Source organism: Lissotriton helveticus, chromosome 9 (assembly GCF_964261635.1).
Source record: "Lissotriton helveticus chromosome 9, aLisHel1.1, whole genome shotgun sequence".
In the NCBI taxonomy this organism is placed as follows: domain Eukaryota; kingdom Metazoa; phylum Chordata; class Amphibia; order Caudata; family Salamandridae; genus Lissotriton; species Lissotriton helveticus.
Genome location: NC_136070.1, coordinates 786,112,470 through 786,124,780, shown reverse-complemented (window position 1 = coordinate 786,124,780; position 12,311 = coordinate 786,112,470). Strand labels below are relative to the sequence as shown.

Genomic DNA, 12,311 nt, shown 5'->3' with positions numbered 1-12,311 from the left:
CAAAGCCTGTACAGATTTCCCTTGCTTCAGCAGCAAAAACCCTCTGGAATGATAGAGAGGAGAACCTGGACAGACAAGCCCCATAGGCTGCCATTATGTGGCTCAGAACAGGATACTGTGCCTTTAAGAGAACTTTCCAGAACTTCACAGTATCCCAGAATGCACTGCAGGTCCCTTTTACTTTCAGTTCTTTTTTCCGGCTCCTGCAAGCAGGACCCTGGAGCATTGAGCTCTCCCTTTTCAAGGGTTTATTGGTGATTTTTCACTATTATTTTCGATTGAGTGCTTCTAGAGTACTTTAGTGCTGTTCTTCTTGGTTTTTTGCTCCTTTTTGATGTCAAATATGCCTGCATTATTTGACAAATGCCCGGAGTGCTCCAGGAAGAAGGCCAAATCAGATCCCCATGAGGTGTGTATCCTCTGCCTTCCCTCTTCCCATGTCCCAGAGGAGTGTGTGATTTGTCAAGGCTTCTCTGGCAGGACCCTGAAGGACAGACAGAAGATCAGGCTTCAGGGCCTCGAGGAAAGAAGGCTGAAGGCGCAAGGTGGGTCTGGAGGGGCTTCTTCTGCCTGTGCTGAGGCCTCTGGGGGGCTCCCCAGGGGCAGGAAGACCAGCAAGCGTCCCCATTCTCCGTCTGGGTCGATTGCACCAACTACGACGTCGAGAGGGATGACTACAGTCTCTTCCCCGTCTCCCCAGGGCTCTGGGTCGAAGCGACGTCGACACTCGACGTCGAGGGAATTGCACAGACCGCTGTCGAAGTCTCCTGTGACGATTCCGTCGTCATCCTCGTCGGACTCGACGTCGAGTGATCGGCGTCGAAGGGCCCGGCGTCGGCGCTCACCGTCGAAGCGACTTCGCCGTCGGCGAAGAGAAGATCGTCGTCGAGGGGATCCTCGTCGTCGAGGAGTGGACCGCCGTCGAGGCGGACGAGGTCGCCATCGAGGCGGACGAGGTCGCCATCGAGGCGGACGAGGTCGCCGTCGAGGCACAAGATGTCGCCGTCAAGGCGCAAGAGGTCGTCTTCGAGGCGGACGAGATCGCCGTCGAGGCAGACGAGATCGCCGTCGAGGCAGACGAGATCGCCGTCGAGGCAGACTAGGTCGCCGTCAAGGCGTAGAGGACCGTCGATGCCGAGGAAGAGACGCTCGACGTCGAGGGATTGACGCTCGCTGTCTGGTCACCGTTCTTCGACGTCGAAGAAGCGTGAAAAGAGGCCTGATGCCATGGGAGGCTCGCCAACGTCCCAGGCTGGAAAGGAAGGCGGATCACCGGGCTCGGTGTACTCCGAGGTGTATACTCCATCGCAGACGCCAGTTACGCCTCCGCCTCCATTGCTGAGGGGTCTTCCTCCGAGGGCTCCTACCCCTCCTCCTTTGCCTCCGCTTCCGCAACCCGTACCTCGGCCTCTGGTACCAGAAAGGCCGCCCCCGGTTCCTCCGAGGTCGGTCTCATTGCCCAGACTTCCGACCCCTCCCAAAGGGACTCCTAAGCCGCAGGCCCCGATTAAACCTAAGATGCCCGCTCCGGTGGAACCGGCGGACGGAGAGGAAGATCGAGGAGTCTGCGCAGATCCTCCACTAGATCGAGGCATCGCCATAGGAGGCGAGGATCCAGGTCCCGCACAGACTCCTCCAGGACACGATCCTATTCACCGACCTTGTCTGATTCCCCGGGGACAAGGGTGTCTCCGGTGGACGACATCAACACGTTCCAGGAGGTTCTCCTGAGGGGGGCTACAAAGTTGGGCATCACGGTGACGGCTCATACACCTACGACGTCCGTGATGTTTGAGACACTTCACAAGAAGCATTTGTCTCGCCCTCTGCTGCCATTAGTGCCAGGTTTGGTGGAACCTGCGGAGGAGCTGTTCCTTACGCCAGCGGTGGTGAAGGCCGCTCCCTCCCGACTTCTGAAGAAGTACAGGGCCCCGGATTCGGACCCGGCTTTCCTGCAGATAGATCCAGTACCCGACTCAGTTATTGTGACGGCGGCCAGGAAGTTACACTCTACCTCCCCGTCCTCCACCGTGCCGCCTGATAAGGAAAGCCGATGGATTGACTCGGAAGGAAGGCGTGTGGAACTGCATCCACGACCATGAAAGCCTCCAGTGATTCGGCGTTGCTGGGGCGGTACGACCGTGCCCTGTGGGATTCCCTTCAACAGTTCACGGACCTTCTGCCACGAGACAAGAGGGAGGGCTTCCTAGAGATACTTAAGGAAGGGATGCTGGTTTCAAACCAGGTCATCAGCGCGGCTGCGGATATCTCTCTTTTGGCGGCCCATGGTTACTGTCATGGGATCAACCAGCGACGTCATGCTTGGCTCAGGCTCACGTCACTCAAGCCGGAGGCCCAGCAGAGGGTGGCGAATCTGCCTTTTTCCGGAGAAACACTGTTCGGAAAGCATGCCGATGATGAGATGGCCCGCATGAAGGCGGAGGCAGAGACCCTGACGGCTGTGGGCTTGGAGAAGCCCAAAGAAAAGAAGTCCTACCGACCGTTCCAGAGACGGTTCGGTGCACAGGGAAGAGGATGAGGGCAGTCTTCGGGACAGCAGCAGCAGCAACAACAGCAGCAGTTCCGGAGACCCTTCCAGAAGCGCCAGAAGGGTAGAGGTGGACAACAGTCCTCTACAGCGAACAAAGGCCCGGCCGGGTCTCGACCCTGAGCGGTTACTTCCCCATCATCCGTTGCCCGCTCCGGTGGGGGGAAGCGTTCAATTTTTTTCTGGCAGAGTGGAGAAAAATTGCTCAGGACAAGTGGGTGCTGAATATTGTTTGCAATGAATACAGTCTTCGGTTCACCAGCCCGCCTCCATCAATTCCTCCGGTCAGCTCGCAGTATCAACTGCGCGAGCTCCAGGCGGAGGCCGATATCCTTTTAAGGAAAAGGGCGATAGAAGACGTACCTCTGTCTCAAAGAGGAAGAGGTCTGTACTCCCGGTTCTTTCTGGTTCGCAAGAAGGACAAGAACGAGTTCAGGCCCATTCTGGACTTGCGACAGGCAAACAAGTGGATTCGCAGAGAAAAGTTTTGCATGCTGTCGTTGCATCAGATTTATCCTCAGTTGCAACAGGGAGACTGGCTATGTGCAATAGACCTACAGGATGCGTACTTCCATGTGCCCATTGCACGCAAACACAGGAAGTTCCTGCGATTTCATGTCGGCGCCAATCACTATCAATACACAGTACTGCAGTTCGGGCTGAAGTCTGCGCCCAGAACTTTCTCGAAGTGCATGGCAGTGGTAGCAGCACACCTGAGGAAGAACAAGGTGTTTGTCTACCCGTACCTGGACGATTGGTTGATCAAGGCCTCCTCCTTCTCGGAAGCTCAAGCGCACTTCCAGAAGACGTGCGTTCTCTTGAACAAGCTGGGGTTGCACATCAACATGTCCAAGTCTGTCCCGACTCCGGTCCAATGCATTCAGTACTTGGGAGCCACCATCAATACGATGTCAGCAAGCGTGTCTCCTTCGGAGGAGCGACGATTATCACTCCTTCGGAAGGCTCAGGCTCTTATGACCACTCCATCTACAACAGTGAGGACGGTGTCTTCTCTGCTGGGATCGATGGCCTCTTGTATCTTCCTAACGCCACACGCGCGGCTACACATGAGACCGCTGCAGGAGTGCTTGGAGGATCAGTGGGATCAGAGGAAAGGATCTTGGGACGACAAGATACGACTGTCTCTGCATGCTCTTCAGTCTCTGAAGTGGTGGTTTTCAGCGAAGAATCTTCTAAGAGGGGTTCCCTTCCACAAGGACATTCCCACTCAGACTATCGTGACGGATGCTTCTCTCCAGGGCTGGGGAGCGCACTCCGGAGACTTACAGATTCAAGGGACGTGGTCCCCGACTGAGTCCACGTACCACATCAATTTCCTGGAACTCAGAGCTGTTCACTTGGCACTGAAGGCCTTTCGCCCGTCCTTCCATACCAACTCTCTGCTTGTACAGACGGACAATACGACCACGATGTATTACCTCAACAAGCAGGGGGGGCTCGAGATCACGCACCCTGTCGCAGGAGGCACAGGCGATCTGGCACTGGCTTCTGGCCCGAGGACTGACGATAACGGCTACCCATCTGCCAGGTGTGCAGAATGTTCAGGCAGACGCACTGAGCAGACTGATTCAGGAAAACCACGAATGGGTCATAAACGACAAAGTACTAGGAGAAGTCTTCGCAAGGTGGGGAACTCCAGACGTAGATCTGTTCGCCACCGCAGAAAACAGCAAATGCCGAGACTTCGCCTCCAGGTACTACCTGCCGGGGACGCTGGGGAATGCGTTATGGATCAACTGGTCGAACAGCTTTCTGTACGCTTTTCCACCCATTCCCCTGATTCCGATGGTTCTCATCAAGCTGTCCTAGTCCAGGGCGCGGATGATACTGATTGCCCCGGAATGGCCCAGACAGTGGTGGTTCACGGACCTGCTTCACCGGTCTCTCCTTCCTCACATGAAGCTGCCGTGCAGGCCGGACCTTCTCACAAAGTTCGGGGGGCGGATGTTGCACCCCAACCTCTCGTCTTTGAGTTTGGCGGCATGGCTCCTGAGAGAGTGCAATATGGCCATCTTAATCTCCCAGATGATTGCATGGACATACTGAAGGAGGCTAAGCGACCTTCCACTAGGACTTCTCATGCTTACAAGTGGAAGAGGTTTTGCATCTGGTGCAAGTCCAAGAACTATGACCCAACGACATGTAAGGAAGATGTCATCCTTCCATATCTTCTGCATCTGGCGCAGTCTGGCCTTAATGTTCATTCCATTAAGGTTCATCTGGCTGCATTGACTGCCTACAGGAAATGCCCTTCACAGACTTCCTTCTTCCAGATCCCTGTGATCAAAGATTTTTTGGAAGGCTTGAAGAAAGTATTCCCTCCTGTCAGGCTTCCTTCGCCTTCATGGGAATTGAATGTGGTGCTGTCCACATTGATGAAGGAGCCTTTTGAACCTATTCATAAGGCTTCGTTGCAGCACCTGTCCTGGAAGGCGGCGTTCCTCGTGGCCATTACATCGGCCCGCAGAGTGAGTGAAATTCAGGTGTTGTGTTGCCAAGAACCTTTTACTGTATTTCATGCTGCTACGGTTGTTCTGCGTACTCACCCTAAATTTCTTCCCAAGGTTATTTCTGATTTTCATGTCAACCAGACTATAACTTTGCCTACGTTTTTTCAGAATCCTTCATCTCCAGCGGAAAGATCTTTACATTCCCTGGATGTTAGGAGGGTGTTGAAATTTTATCTGGATAAAACCAAAGATATTCGTAGGTCGGACCAATTGTTTGTCAATTATGGATCAGTCAGGACGGGTCTTGCTACCTCTAAACAGTCCATCTCGAGGTGGATTGTGTCCTGCATACAATTGTGTTACCAAAAGGCTAATAAGACCTTAGGGGGCAAACCTAAGGCTCATTCCACCAGGGGCAAAGCTGCCACGACAGCTTTGCTTCGTAATGTTCCCATTGCAGAAATCTGCAAGGCGGCCACTTGGAAGTCGGTCCATACCTTTGCTAAGCATTACTGCCTGGACACTGATGCCAGGGCAGACGCTCAGGTTGGGCGGCTTCACTGCGAAATCTGTTCGCACAATAGTGGTGTTATTTCTCGTTTCTCCACCGCCGCTTTGGTGTGGGGATGGGCTTGCCATTCTATTCACTAGATTATGACTATACACAGAGATCCCCTACTACAGAAGGAGTAGTTTCTGTCCTGTAACTCCAGTTCTGTAGTAGGGGTATCTCTGTTATAGTCATAAGCGCCCGCCCGCCTCCCCGGTGGAGAGAGATAGTCATGTAAGGAATGCTACAGGTCTGGCGTGTTACGCCTTCAAAAAGAACTGAAAGTAAAAGGGACCTGCAGTGCATTCTGGGATACTGTGAAGTTCTGGAAAGTTCTCTTAAAGGCACAGTATCCTGTTCTGAGCCACATAATGGCAGCCTATGGGGCTTGTCTGTCCAGGTTCTCCTCTCTATCATTCCAGAGGGTTTTCGCTGCTGAAGCAAGGGAAATCTGTACAGGCTTTGCTGTTTTGTGGATTTTTTGGTGGAATTTCTAGTTGAAGTACTGGACAGTGTAGCCTGTTTTATAGGCTGCATTATCTGTCTTTAATTCTCTCTTAAGTGTCTGTGCAGTTCTGCATTTTTCGACACTATAAGAGATTATTTTTGATTGCTCCGGGATCCACACACATGGGCGGAACTATTCACTAGATTATGACTATAACAGAGATACCCCTACTACAGAACTAGAGTTACAGGACAGAAACTACTCCTTAATTCACACACAATTAAAAACTTAAATTTTAATAGTAAGGTTGTAGTCTTTCTAAATGCAATTGAGTCCATTCTTTGTCCATACTTTATTCTGTTTGACTCGCTTGCACTTCTCCCATGGTCAATCTGAGGATACTAACTTAAGTTTTAGGCTCTAATTTCAAATGCCTTCACATTTCCAGAACTTTGAAAAATGTTCATTGTTACATTTTGGTTCTTTATTTATATACACGTTATTAATCTGTTAATATTGTTAAATTTTCTAAGCAGTCACTAACACCCCCCCTCACCTCCCCCCAACCTCCACCCCATGGCTTTGTGGCCCCCAGGGTTCCCCCGGACCTCAGGTTCAAAATGACTGATCTAGGGGATTAACTAGAGCAGGGGGAACTGTTCATACTATTGCTACTTGTCTCAGTCACCTTAATTCTCTCCCCCTTCTCCCTCCATCTTGCCTGTTCATTGTTACATTTTGGTTCTTTATTTATATACACGTTATTAATCTGTTAATATTGTTAAATTTTCTAAGCAGTCACTAACACCCCCCTCACCTCCCCCCAACCTCCACCCCATGGCTTTGTGGCCCCCAGGGTTCCCCCGGACCTCAGGTTCAAAATGACTGATCTAGGGGATTAACTAGAGCAGGGGGAACTGTTCATACTATTGCTACTTGTCTCAGTCACCTTAATTCTCTCCCCCTTCTCCCTCCATCTTGCCTGGCCACGCCCCATTCTCCCTCAACCTTATTCTAACCTGATCACTTCCCTCTCCTCTCTTCCCCCCCTCCCCCTCCATTTTCTCCTTTTTCTTCAATAGCTCTTCCTTGTTTGTCGCTCACGAATTCTCTGCTTTGCTATGGACTCTCTCCCTTCCTGACCCCATTTTAGCTCTTTTCCAATGTCCTCGCATACAAACATCCTCTTTGCTGTCTCCTATCACTCTCCAGCTGTTGCTCTTAGCATTTTTTCACACTAGCCTTTATTAAGGCAGACGGTCTGAATGACGTGAATGCAACACACATGTTTCTTCTTTCCTCCGTTTCCCCAGACAGCAAATATGCAGTGAGAACTAATGCAAGCACCCGAAGTGGATGGTTCCTTAACTAACATTTACATTTTACCCATTGCTGCATTACATTTGATTGTATTAAACAGAAGTGCATATTTAATTGTGTCTGCGTTTGCCAAAGGTTTTGTCTTAAATCACAAAAAATGCAATGGGTTGCTCTTATAAAGAGACTGTAAGTTCCAGCTGGTTTAGGCTTTGTTAGGAAGTGCGGAAGAGTTGGGAACGACAGGATAAGAACAGTAATCTAACTGCACATCTGAATCTCCGGTAAGTGAATGAACTAGGGGAGAGGGGTTGGCCTAACGGCTAAGGCGCTCGACCTCGGATCTGGGTTCGAGTCTCGGTAACGACGCCAAAAACCTCCTGTGATTCTGGGCAAATCACTTAATCTCCCCGTGCCTAAAAATGAAAGTGTGTCCTCATGTAACGTAACCGGTGCTATGTAAAGCGCTCTGATACCTGATTCGGTTCGGGTCTAGTTCGCGCTATATAAAACTCTACAAAAAAAAACAAAAAACTGTGGTGGATAGTTTTAATAGCTGTTTGGAGAAAAAATGAAATCCTCCTTCGGGATGTAATGGAGGTCTGTAATTTTAAGCTCATCATAGGCTCAGGAGGTGGTTTAAGCACTTGGTTTTGAGTAGAGTCCTAACTAATAACTAGCTCATGCTATTTCAAGCTATGTCCCAGGGGGTCTAATGGAAATAGGTACTGACTAAGTCACTGTCTTAGCTTTTCATGGAAAATGCTCCCTTATCCGCTGCTGACAATTCAGATTGAAGCAGAATCATTCAGTGCCAGTTCGTCGATTCTGAAACAATTTGACCTGAACTGTTCTCTGTGACAAAGTTAGGCATTAGGTGAAGCGGCAGTCCAATTATTAAACCAGCATTGGCATAGCCAATAGGTCTCGCCTTTGGGACCTTATAAGTGTTTAGCCAGTACGTTTGCTGCTGGAAAATGCTGCGATCTTTAAGCCACGTCTTAAATCCCTGTAAGGCAGACTTGGCCTTTCATCCTCCCCAGGTCAGTAATCTAGCGCCATACATTGAATAACAGCTACACCTGTACAGAGCTTAGAAATTACATGTGTGAAGTATGAGGCGATATAGCAAATGAAGTTATTTGTGTGTGTGTAGGGCTCTTACATGACATAAACGCGGCTTTCCTACGTGGGCTTATGGTGTGATATTGGGCAAAACACATATTGCCTCTTTGTCACAGCCCCCATTTCTCAAAAATTACAGATCTTTGACATAGCGCAAACACCACTTATACCCGCGACACAAAATCTCTTGGCGGTGAAAAAGACAATGTTTTTTACTTTTGTCTTTATTTTCATTGGAGTAATTATATTTGCATAGCGCATTTGCCATTGTATGACTGTGGTGCTGGAGAACCTGAAAATCGGTTATAAGGGAGGGGAGACAAGTGATTTGTTGCCTGGAAAATAAGGTGACAAAATCCTTGTAAAAGCAATCATTAATTGTTAATGCAAGATTAAGTAGAGCATGTGATATGTAATCATAAACGACAAGGAACCAATTTATCTCCTTAGATAGTTTCAGAGTATAAAAAAAAATCATGAGTGAAGCGATCAGGCCACCTTGTGTTCACTGCTGACATGCTGGTTGCAGCACTGGAGTAGATTTGAGGGAAATAAAAAAATTTCCAAACAGTCCAGTCCCTCTAAAAGGCTTAACACCTTCCATGCTCATGACGAGCTCAGCTCGTCATGCAGTACACTGCTCCTGTGCTGATGACGAGCTGACCTTGTCATGAACAATGGTAAATCTGACTTGTCAGCACCCAGCGGGAATTGCTGTAGCAGTCAAGGTGTTAAAAAAAAGATGAGAGAGTCCGTGAAAAGAAGATTCAAGAGTGCAGGGGTGGAAGTATAATTCTGTGGTAGGCGATTTGTTTACTCCTTAATTCCAGTGTTGTATTTACCTCATGTCTAGCTCCCGCCCTCTTGGTTAACATAGCGTCCTTAAGCAGACTAGCCCTGAAACTGCAGTACTCTCTGCAGATAGGGATGGCAAGTCTATTTGTCTGCTTGCCCTTTGATTGCACGCTACCTGCATTGAGCACTTCGTCCCATGAGTTAAATAGCACTTGTCTAAAACAACAGCTTTGCTCAAGTCTCTCGTTTTTCACGACTCCGACACTCAGTGCCAGTTCTGGTGACACAGACAGGTTGATTCGGCAAGAATGTGAAAGCATTTCTTCGCAGCTCTGTCAGTACACATGCTAAAGTACACACACTCAAATTTTTCTTTACCTGTAGTGATAGAGCATTTACAAACTGCAAATGCCAACACACGCTACTCTTTTGAAAATACAAATGCTGCAGCTGTGACCTTGTCTGTGTCCATGAGACCTGTGCATGGGGTGTTGGGAGTGAGAGAGGGGTCGGGCAGAGCAGCAAATGGCTGTGGATTGAAATGCTTCTACAAACGTAACATTTTTAAAAATACCAATTCCACTGTGAAGCCCGTACCTTGTAGGCGCCCACAGGACCTGTGCATGGGGTTGTTGAGAGCGAGCGAGGAGGTTGGGCAGAGCAGGGAATGGCAACGGGAGGAGGAATGAGGAGCGCTGCCGCTTGATTGATTGAGAAAGGATCCATTTGTGCTCAGAGGGTGGGGGAGGTCTCATAATGCGAAGAAGGGGGAAGCAAAAACAGCTTCAAGGAACATGCTGTGCCGTGTAAAACAAAAGTAAAGCGGCGCAGCTTCAAAAAGTTTGTTTACCAACGCTTTTGTTGAAAGTGTGTGCTCGTGTTATAGAAAAAGCGCGGTATGCGCCCTGGGTAAAATAAAATGGGTATTTTTTAAAAAGCAGGCGCTGGGTTAAAGATAAAGCATGGTGTGCATTTTTTAATAAATAGAATATTTTAGCTACACAATGGGCACTCGTGTCATGCCGCTTCTTTTGCATGTTGGAAGCTGTAAAACATGAGGCGCGCCAGCTAGTATAAACAAGCAACGAAAGCTGTAAACTCATTATTAACAGGATACTGGATGCCTGTAGGCGCTGAGGGCATGAGCAGTGTTTACCTTGCGGGAGCGAGCGCGATAATTGCAAACAGATGGTGCCGCTGCTCGCTCCCGCAAGTTCAACCCCACACATGCACGAGGGCTCATTGGGAACAGGGCAGTATATGCCTGAGTTTCCCAAAAAGTCCTGAGCGATTCCAAGAGGTCCCTCCTAAGCAGCGCTTGCGCGCTGCGTAGGCGAGACCTAAAAAGGTGTTGGTCACTTTAAACCTGCCTTCTGTCCCTCTGTAGCTAAAGTACAATAACCTCACCAACATTTAACTGGGTATGCATCTTCCCGTGCTTTATTTGGAGATTCATACAGCACCCTGAAGGGAGGCTTTTCCCAATTTTAGCAGGATTGTACCCAATTGCCAAGCATACTTTGTTGAATGTAATTGAGTTAGTTATTGTTAAAACGAAAACCTAGATATTTATTACATGTTCTAGAATTCCACACTGTAAGAAGAAAAATTATACTTTGAATCTTTCATCACACTAAAGTTTTCTTATTCAGGGTTAAATGTCGTTTTAGGACCAATTCAAGACGTTCTAAATTGGTACTGGACTTGGGAATGTATCCATACTGTATGTAATTATTGTTTAGATTTAGGGGTGACCCACTGGTGGGGAAGCCATTTCTATTTCTTTGGCAGCATGTGGAAAACAAAGTCTTTGGCGCCGATCACCCCCCAAGAAGGTTGCCACCACATAAAAAACATTGACCTGCAAGCTCCAAATTATCTGATTAAAGTGATATTGAAGCATCCACAGATTGTGATCAGTGCAGTCATTCTGCAGTTTAGTATTTATTTGTGTCATTAGTTGACCAAGATGACTCTTCAGATTTATCAGTTACTATAGTGTGACAAATTCTCTTTGTATTGCTGCAGGTCATTGTTCAGACTCAGTTGCTCAGTGTGCCAGGACCATTATGATGCCCACATGGTTGGTCTAAATATTTCGTGGCACAGTAACCAAAAAAGACTGGCATACGGCCCAGAGTAATTACCAGTAGCCTATTCAAGCATTGAACCTATAACATAATTCTTGTGCTTAATTGGCCTTCGCTCAGTATGCTTTCTAATGACAATTATACTGGCATGTGAGAACTTTTTCAGAAGTCCCAGGATAATTTCCAGTGACTGACATTAATTCAAGCATTCATCCTATCACATTTCTGTTTTGCGTAGTGTGCCTGAACCAGTGCTACATCAGTTGTGTTCCCAAACTCTAATTTGGACTGTTTTTACAGCTCACCCGCCAGGCATACAAGTATCTTGACACAGCGAACACTAACTAAGACGTGGTATTGTTCTTAAGAATTCTGACAGCCTCCTTTAGGTGCCTTAGGGATAGAGTACGACTGATTGGGTACAACCAAACTCTTCTGGTAGCTGTGTATGTATGACAAAAAAATCAGCACATTGTCCAGAGATTCAGACTTAGCTGGGCAGAACGCACCGTTTTGAGAGCTAGTTCTTCCCATCCATCTGCTCCAAATCTCATCCAATGGAAAAATGCCTTATCTGAATTTTAAGTAAAAGGATCGTGCCTCTAGTGGTTTGATTCAATTACGAAAAGCTTCACAGATCATTCTGTCTCTAAATCCAGAAATCTGCTTGTTAGCTTTCCAACATGAGAGCAGCCTAACCACTGATTGTTAATATGGTCCCGACATTGCTGCAGGGTCAGTCTATAACTCGGACATCCCCAGGCTATTTAACCATTTCTTGACATGCTTAAACTAGGGTATTGTCCTTTTTCTATCTTAAGCAAGAATCTCCACAACTGGTTCTCGTAGGGAGAGAGGAGTCATTGTCCAGAGTCTAACCCTAAAAGCCAAAGGCCTAAATGCAGCCAATTGAGATACATTATTCAAACCAAGGTCTAAATGAATGGGGGTTAGTGGTCATAGCGAG

General features: G+C 48.2%; 1 protein-coding gene across 1 annotated transcript in view; it reads left to right on the top strand.

The window, feature by feature from the left end:
- The window catches only part of DMWD (DM1 locus, WD repeat containing), a 158,914-nt gene that overhangs the window by 105,370 nt on the left and 41,233 nt on the right, over positions 1-12,311 (top strand). The window lies entirely within an intron of this gene.